Raw genomic sequence first — 9,157 nt, 5'->3', positions numbered from 1 at the left:
TAGTCATGACGTGAATTTAGGGATTTTAAGGTGCACCTTACATGTTGGAACCTGTTAGGCTAGTTTGACTTTACGGCATAAAACCTTGGGATTGATTGTCATAGAAATAATAACTTACTTTGATGAACGAATGTGTGCTCTTGAGGAATTAATTATTATATATACTTCATAGTTTTATCTTCTACCAGAATGTGGCTATTTTTTCTGTTCTCTTTTAAATATGCAATGCCCCATTGGAAACTGCATCTATTGCAGAACTGAATAAAATGCAAATAGGTACTGTTTTGAATATCTCTGGTATGGCATGTTCAGAATTTGAAAATGAATAAATAGTAGTCATAGGAATTTTGAAGAACACGTATATTCTATCCTCTTACAATTATTCAGTTTTAAAAGTTAGGAGTGTCCATAGAATTGAACTGTTTTCTGTTTAGTATGAGGCAGTATTAAAATAATGTTTTTTTCAAAATTATGGCAAATATATTGTGAAAATATTGTATACTTAGATAACATTCAGGTTGATGACCCTCTGAAAAGGGGTAATTAATTCAAATTAGAAGCCATATAGTGTTCATTTTCTAAAAAAGTTAATACACATAGAATGACATTTACTATAGCATTACAGTGAAATTATTTGTAGCTTATTTTTTAATTTAATTTTATTGTCAAGGTGATATATAGATGGGGTTGCAGTACTTGTAAGGTAGTGAGTACATAATATGTCAAACATTTTGCCCCTCCCTCATTTTTCTCACAATTTTCCCTCACCTCATACCCCTCAGAAGTTGTAATGTAAATTTCCAATATGTTGTCTTGTGAGTATTTCTATTGTATTGGTTTGTCCTTTGTCTCTCCATTTTGTTGTTCCTCTTCCCTTGCCAAATTAAGATAAATGTATATAAAATACACAGGATACTGAAATCAAATACAGCAGGGGATAAACCATAGGGGAAAACAAAAAACAAAATGAAATCACATAGTACATTAAAAAGAACAACGACAAAGAAAAAACTCTGTTTCCATATCTAGGACCTCATTTTGCTCAGCATCATCTTATATGGTTATATATACATAGCTATTGATACATTCTGCTCATCTGCTAGGACTATCCTAGACATTTCCTAGTTATTGCAAATGACAGAAATCATGGAATCTGTTTCTTTGTGTCTTGTTTATTTTACTTAGTAGGATTTTTGCAAGTCTTTCAATTTCCTTATGAAGTAGAAGCATTGAATTCCACTGTGTACATATATATGTGTATGTATACATATATATGTGTGTGTGTGTGTGTGTGTGTGTGTGTGTGTGTGTGTGTGTGTGTGTGTGTGTGTCTGTGTGTGTGTATATATCATATTTTGTCAATTCAGTCATCGACTGAGTGGCATATTTGTGTAAAACCTGATTGCATGTAAGTGTCACTTAGGGTCATTCAAACATGACAAATGTCACTTCTCCAGATGTTCTGAAATCACGATTTCTAAGTAAGATAGGATTTTATGGTAGTACAAGTGTTGAGATATCTGCATGAATCTAATGTATATCTTGGACTGAATTAGGCAGAAAGAAATCCAATATCAAATAGGACAAAAATGGTAGTGAAGATTATTCCCTTGAGAAAAATATAGGAGGCTGCCAGAAGTATGAAGAAAGTCAGATAATTTTGAAGAATTTAGAATTGCAAGTTCAAGTATGTCTCTTTAAATAAAAATTATGTAAGTGGAAGGGTAAAAGATGTTAGAGAGAAGAAAATAACTGACAGCAAATCATTGTCCCAACTTAGAGTACAAAAGAAATAATCTATAAATTCCAAGTAAAAAAGAGACCAATATAATATGTCCCACTAAATTTAGGTACATGCAAAATATTTACTTGGCTTTTTCCTACTTTAATGCTTCAAAATAAAGAAGACATAAGAAAAGTTATGTGATTGTCATTACTTCAACCTGAACTCTAACTGTAATGAGCCCTCTTTTTCTCACTTTGCACTTGGAAAATAGTCCCTATGTTGATGATGTTTTGGCTAATTAGAGTCAGAGTTAGGGGCTTCTATTTGTAAAATTAACTCAGAATAATTTAAAACAGTTTTCCTCACGGTATCCAACTACATTTTCTGAAGCTGTACTTTGAAAACACCATCATACCTGAGCACATTATTTGAATTCACACTTCAGCATTTCCTTGACACATTCAACTTTGTGCCTTCCTTCTTTTTTATACATTCCTTTTCAGTTTATAGTTGTCCTATTGCCATTTCATCTGTACAAACTTCTAAGAACATGGTTCAACTACCACTTCTTGTTTGCACACACCCAGTCTATGTAAGAAGGTACTTTGTCCATGTTAAGCAATAGAGTAGTACTCACTCTCTGAGGAGAAAACTTCCACAGTATAACCCTATGTCCACATTAGAGGATGTAGAATGTAAAGCAGTTTGACACAAACAGTGATACTAGAATTGAAACGCTCCTTTGGGACATTTTTTGTACCTCAATTTACCCAGGAAAAATATAAATATCCACAAACTTTGGAGCCAATTAGTAACTAACCAAATTAAGACTAGATCATAGATGTTGTGTTGATACACGTCACCATTGTATTATTATTACATCAGAATCATTCCTTACTTGCAAATGTGTATGAGAAAATGAAAGAAAGGCATTAAAGCAAAATGTCTTACCTTTTTAAGCATTTAATCTTAGTGGGGACGGTAATGTCTGAACTCTTCCATTCAATAAAAGCTTGAAGTATATAAGAGCACTTCCTACATATAATAATTTCTGGCAGGTTGATTGACAGGGTTATTTCAGTATGGAGATATCTCTAACAATATCTTGACTTAAGTAGAGTGTATGGCACTTATGATGGGTCAATGCTATTGTGGCATTTTCTGTTCTAAAGAAAAATCAACTTGAGGAGTTTTCGTTAACATCAGTAAAGCTGTATGTTCAACTAAATACTTGGTGTTTCTTTTCCTACGTTTATAGTAAGTAGGCTGATAAGATAACAAACATTTCTAAAGATATTTCAATAAAATCCCAAACAAATGTGGATACATGGGTCACTTGTGCTGTAGTTCAATCTATAATCTCGTGGCTAAACAAAGTATTCAAAAATATTCGCAAAATAATTCTAATTAAAGTTCATGAGAGTTATATCTGTATAATTCTTCTAAGTTCAGGATAAAAGCATTTGTTCCCAACACTTAAAATCAATAGGATCTGTTGAATTCATGGATCAAGAATTTTATGTCTTCATATTCATATCCCAAAATTTTATCAATACGACTTTCACCAAAACACTGTTCTTATTGAACTTGTTTATGTCCTTTTAGTTTTCATATCCAAATAGTATATTTCCTCCAATACCTTCTTGCAAATTCTATCCTTTCTTTACTTCCGTAAATCTGTTTTTATTACACTTTTGTTTACTTATTTATCTCTTTCTTCGAAATTGTTCACACTGTTGCTCATATTGCTCACACTTGTGTCAGAACTTTCCTTTACCTCTTCCCTTTAATAATTCACCCGATTTTATTACTGTTTTTCACATTCATGGTCGTGGATATTTTCATGATGTCAAAACAGACCTATCTTTCCATCTGTTCAATAAAAACTTTAGAACTATCAGAGGGGTTTTCCCCCTGCATCCATCATTTGCACATGTAGTCCTTAGCACCAAGAATATCACTCACACGGTTGCCTGGCCAGAGATGTAGAAGCCCTTTAGATTTCTCCTTACCCTTCTATTCCCGTACATTAGGTCAGATGTATGATGAAGGTTTTCTCAATTTCTCTCACTAATATGATTTCTATGTACTTCTTTTTATGCCCCTGACACGAGCCTGTTTCAAGTACTAATCACTGGTCACCTAGTCCTAAAACAACTATTTACAAAGTATGCTTTTTCCCCATAGTATTTTCATATTGGTCCTCTCCATCACCAAATTATTCTCCTTGTAAGCACACAGAGTGAAGAGCACAGACACAAATTCTATTATCATTATTTACTCAGTATTGACTGTTGGCCTTACATTTCTCATCTGTAAATGGATGTAATCTACCAGAAATATTGAAGGATATATTTGTTGACTTCTAGAGCAAGAAAAAAGAAAAGTGAAGAGTCCTTACATTTTCCACCTTAGCTTACAAATAAGGAAAGAGTCAAATTCAGTTTGCTGATATAAAGTCACAAATTGTTTCATGCAGAAATAAAAATAAATTTTAGCTCCTGGCTCTAAGAACTGTGTCCCTTTAAGGCAACTACAGATATGAACGTGTTATTAGGTAAATTATGTCATGCGTATACAGCTGTATTGAGCATTCTTTCAATATATCATTAGAAAACATTGGTTATTGAATAGTATCTATATGAGAATGTTATTTGAACTAATCACACTAAGTTGAAAACTACATCTTAGTCCATCAAAATGTGGAAATAAATAATTTTATTTATAAGAAAACAATACCACCATGAAAAGTGAGTATACATTAGAGAGACTGCAGGAATAACATTAGGGTTTTTACTGTCTCTACCTGTTTATGTGATTGTATTTCTTGATATTGAAACTCTCCTCTTGTTATTCTTGATGTATATAATCCAACGCTGTCTATTACTACATATCCAATGTGGGAAATAAAGCTTCAAATATATCTAAACTTTTTTCCTTTTCCATTATAACGTCATTATCAAGGTACACTGTGGTCATCCACACCTAACTTGCCAGTTTCGGCTATGGCTTCCTTAATAGTCCGCCAAACATCAGCAATGCAAGGTCATGTACTCTTTCTTTGCCTTGTCATTTACATCCAGGATGGTCACAATACAAAGGAACAAAAAGGAGCAGCCCCAAGATTTGAACTGAGGTCCTAGGATCCAAGGGTTGGCTGTGGCAGAGGTGCCAAGACCTGAGAGCAAGCCCTGTGCTCAGCTAACAATAATAATAATATTAATGCCCTTGTTTGGAATTTGCACTATTTTTCTGGCAGGCCTTGTATTTGATCTCAGGGTCTGGATAACTTTGTGACACTGTGGATGAAGGGGAAAGGCTCACCATCCTTGAAGACAAGAAATTCAGACCTCTTCCCAGACCTTGAAATGAAGCCCCAGCACTGGAAAAATAATATTAATATATGAGATCTATTTACATACATGGGTTTAGTTCATATGATGTTTATTACCCTTATTTATTTAGTATTATTACACATATAACAGATCTTTTATTACATCATATCACATAGAATATATTTGCATATGGATTATACATCATACTGAGACCCAGGACTTTCACAGAAAAGAAAAAAAAATGTGTCAAAATTGACTTCTTACTCCAAATAAATTTTTGGACATGCTGAGATTTCATCTTATAGCCTACAATGACCAATCCTTAAATGGGGTCACAGTCTTAGCACACAAGCCTCTAGCAACCTGAGCTGCCAGAAAGTTCTGAGGACCTGTGATCAATCCAGGAGTACTCAATATAGATAGATAGATAGATAGATAGATAGATAGATAGATAGATAGATAGATAGATAGATAGATAGATAGATAGATAGATAGATAGATAGAAAGATAGAATTGATAGATAGATAGATAGATAAAAAATAGACGTGTAGATATATATATGCAGAGAGAGAGAGGGAATGTGAGGATATTAAATTATATATATATAATAACCAATTATTAATTATCAAATTATGCCTCCATTTAATGAAGTATCATGTTTGAATACTTATAAAAGCATTAATTAAAAATTAGTCAATAACCTTCCATTAGGGGAATCATACCATGGTGCTAGAATGGAAGATATAAATCCAATAATTTTTATGTGGCATTCTAAAATAGAATCATGAATTAATTGCAAATTTAATTATTACTTTTATAGCATTCCATTAGCATTCACATGAATAGGAATGAGTTTGTCAGGATCACCTTCAATTTGTGGGTGGCAGTCTTGGCATTAGAACTCCAGGCTTGGGTAGTTTACTTATAATGCAAACCATTGGAATGACAGCGTGAAGATTTCAGATTGTTATGATTACAAAAAAGAACAAGAAGAAAAAAAACCCAGGAGTCACGGGCTCCTGCCTGTAATCCTAACTCGTCAGGAGGCTGAGATATAGAGAAGGCCAATTTGAATTCAACCAGGACAGGAAAGTCCAAGACATTCTTATTTCTAAGAGATCACAGGGAAAAAACAAACGAACATGAATTGGGCTGTGGCTCAAGGGCTGAGCACTACCTTTGAGGAAAGGAGCTCAGGGACAGGGTCTAGGCTCATAGTACAAACCTAGAACTGTCCCCACCCCAAAAATAGAGGCAATAACTCCATGTCTCTGCGTATGGATGGATGATGGATGGATGAAAAGCATTCAGCAGGTTGCCCATGCCCAGCTCTCCAACCTGGGCAAGCTGGGACAAGCCTTGAATTGTACTAAGTCTGAGCCGGAAGCTTGAACATAGCATCCTTTTCTGCCATTTAATAAATGAAGCCTAATGGGACACCTAGCAGCCAGCCACTGCTTCCAGGGAGACCACAGTACCTATACTGTAGGAGTTGTCAAAGTTTCTGGCTCCATATTCTCTATCCCTCTGTAGAATGTGAGACTATACCTCTGGGGCATGGTCGCTATCACTCATTTATCATTCTTCAATGCTGAGTCACAGGCTGGTCCCAAATCTTGGCAAAGATAAGAAATAGTCAGCAATATCTATGCTGAAAGGGGTATGCCAATCAATCTCATCCTCATAATTCCTATTAGAAGTGAGCCTTGATCTGTGAATGTGGCTTAGTGGTAGAGTGCTTACCTAGCACGCACTAAGCCCTGAGTTTGATTGCTCAGTAAACACAAACAGAAAAAGCCTAAAGTGGCACTGTGGCTTAAGTGATAGAGTGTTAGCCTTGACAAAAGAAGCTCAGAAACATGCCCAGAACCTGAGTTCAAGCCCAAAGACTGGCAAAAAAAGTGAGCCTGGTGAGACATATTCTTCTGGGACTCAGAGGAGGACCGAGGTTATAGGTAAGAGGTAGGGTAGATGGCCGATGCAGGTGGCTCACCCCTGTAAGCTACCCTGGAGGCTGAGATCTGAGGATCCCAATTGCAAGCAGGAAAGTCTATATGAGACACTTTTCTCCAATTAAGCATCCAAAAAGCCAGAAGTAGAGCTGTGGCCCAAGTAGTAGAGTGCTAGCATTGAGCACAAAAGCTCAGGGATAGGATAGTATGCAGGCCATGAATTAAAACCCCAAGACTGGCATGCACATGCACACACACACACACACACCAAGATAGAGCATTTGCCAGTAAGCCTGCAAAAGTTCCATCTCTAGCAACTCAATATTAAAAAGAAGAGGGAGAAGGGAAGGAAAGACATGCTCCACGAGGTGATATAACCAGTGCCAAAATTCCATAGGAGTTCTAAGTTGTGGATTCAGGAGAGAAGGTCTCAGGCAGAAGGTGCAACATGGGCAAAGGTCCTGAGGTGTGGTGTAGAGCAGATGGTGTGGGTGGGATGAAGGTTCTGTGGCTTCAGACAAGTCTGGGAGGACATTCAAGGCTGGGTCAAGGTTTGTACTTGAGTCACACGTAGGGTACACGGTTGGGTCCCAGAATGGGGACCAGGGGGAAGATTAGCTTGCTTTTTACCAGGTACCCCAGCCATTTCCTGTGGCTGGAAGCTTATTTTTCACAGATCCTGACCCTCAGACCTCCTGTGCATGGAGGAGTCAAGGCAAACGCAGGGAAGAAAGCTTGCTTAAGAAAATCTTCTAGCCCAATGCCAGTGGTGGCTCAACCCCTGTAAATCCTAGCTACTCAAGAGACTGAGAAAGAGATCGTGGGTCAAGTCAGCTCAGGGGAAGAAAGTTAGTGAGACTCTTCTTGCTAATTAATTACCAAAACCCCGAAATGGAGCTGTGGCTCAAGTGGTAGAGTGCTAACCTTGAGGGAAAATGTTAAGAGACCAGAGCCCAGGCTGTGAGTTCAAGCCCGCGTACTGGCACAGATGAAATAAAGAAAAGCTTTCAGGAGCTCCTAGTCTATTGTGGTAAAAGGCCAGATCAGCCGGGCACCGGTGGCTCACACCTGTCCTCCTACCTCTTCAGAAGGCTGAGATGTAAGGATCACTGTTCAAAGCCAGCCCAATTAGGAATCATGGAGACTCTGATCTCCAAGGAACCTACAGAAAACTGGAAGTGGCTCTGCAGCTCAAGTGGTAAGCTGAAGAGCTTGGGGACAGCGCCCTGGCCCAGAGTTCAAGCCCCATGACCAACACCTGGCCTGCTTGGACCTCCCTCTGTTGCTCTAGGCAGAGTACTTTCCAGTGGGCCACTGAGTGTCTCCCAATGTCTAGGTGTCTTATAAGTCTTGAGAGCAGCCTGTTTGGAGGCCATTAACTATAGAGCAAGCGACAGTACCAGAAATGGGTTGAGCCTTGGGACATGGAGATAATCAGAATGGCATATATCGTGGGTGTAATGTATATCTGAGCAGTAAATTGACATCTCAGACCACGGTTCTGGGCCAGGAGGGACAGAAGCTGCAAGATATCACACCAGGTAATGCCCACTCATGCGGGTATCACAAGAGTGTGAATTTGTCTCAGGAATTCATAGCCAGGTTGCTGCTTGTAGCAGTCGCTGTCCCTGGAGTCCCAGGGTTCAGAGGCATGCTTTACTCACCAGTGCTCAGGGGCAGATGAAGGTCTGCAATCGTGGGCCGACTACAAACGAGCATCCGTACTGTCTTTCCCATGGTCCTCTGGACCTGTACATGGATGTATTTCTTGAGAGTTTACTGTGACTATGCCTCAGGACTGCCCCCAGTTCTAGTTCAGCTCATTATACCCACCTTCTTGTGTGTGTTGTGGTGTGCGTGTGTGTGTGTGTGTGTGTGTGTGTGTGTGTGTGTGTGTGTGTGTGTATCTGTGAGTATGCGCATAAGCATCTTGGGACTAGGGCTTGATCTCAGGGCCTGGGCTCTGTCCCTTACTTTTTTCATTCAGGGCTAGCACTCTACCAATTAAGCCACAGCTTTTCTTCCAGCTTTCGGGTGGTTATTTGCAGAAGAGAGTCACAGACTTTTCCAGCTGGGCTGCCTCTGAATGGCAATCCTCATATCTCAGACTCCTGAGGAGCTAGGAATATGAGAGCATGAGCTAT

This window comes from Dipodomys spectabilis, unplaced genomic scaffold, assembly GCF_019054845.1.
Source record: "Dipodomys spectabilis isolate Male_0828 unplaced genomic scaffold, ASM1905484v1 ptg000538l, whole genome shotgun sequence".
NCBI lineage: Eukaryota > Metazoa > Chordata > Mammalia > Rodentia > Heteromyidae > Dipodomys > Dipodomys spectabilis.
The sequence above is the reverse complement of the archived record's forward strand: the minus strand, read 5'-3'. Positions refer to the sequence as shown.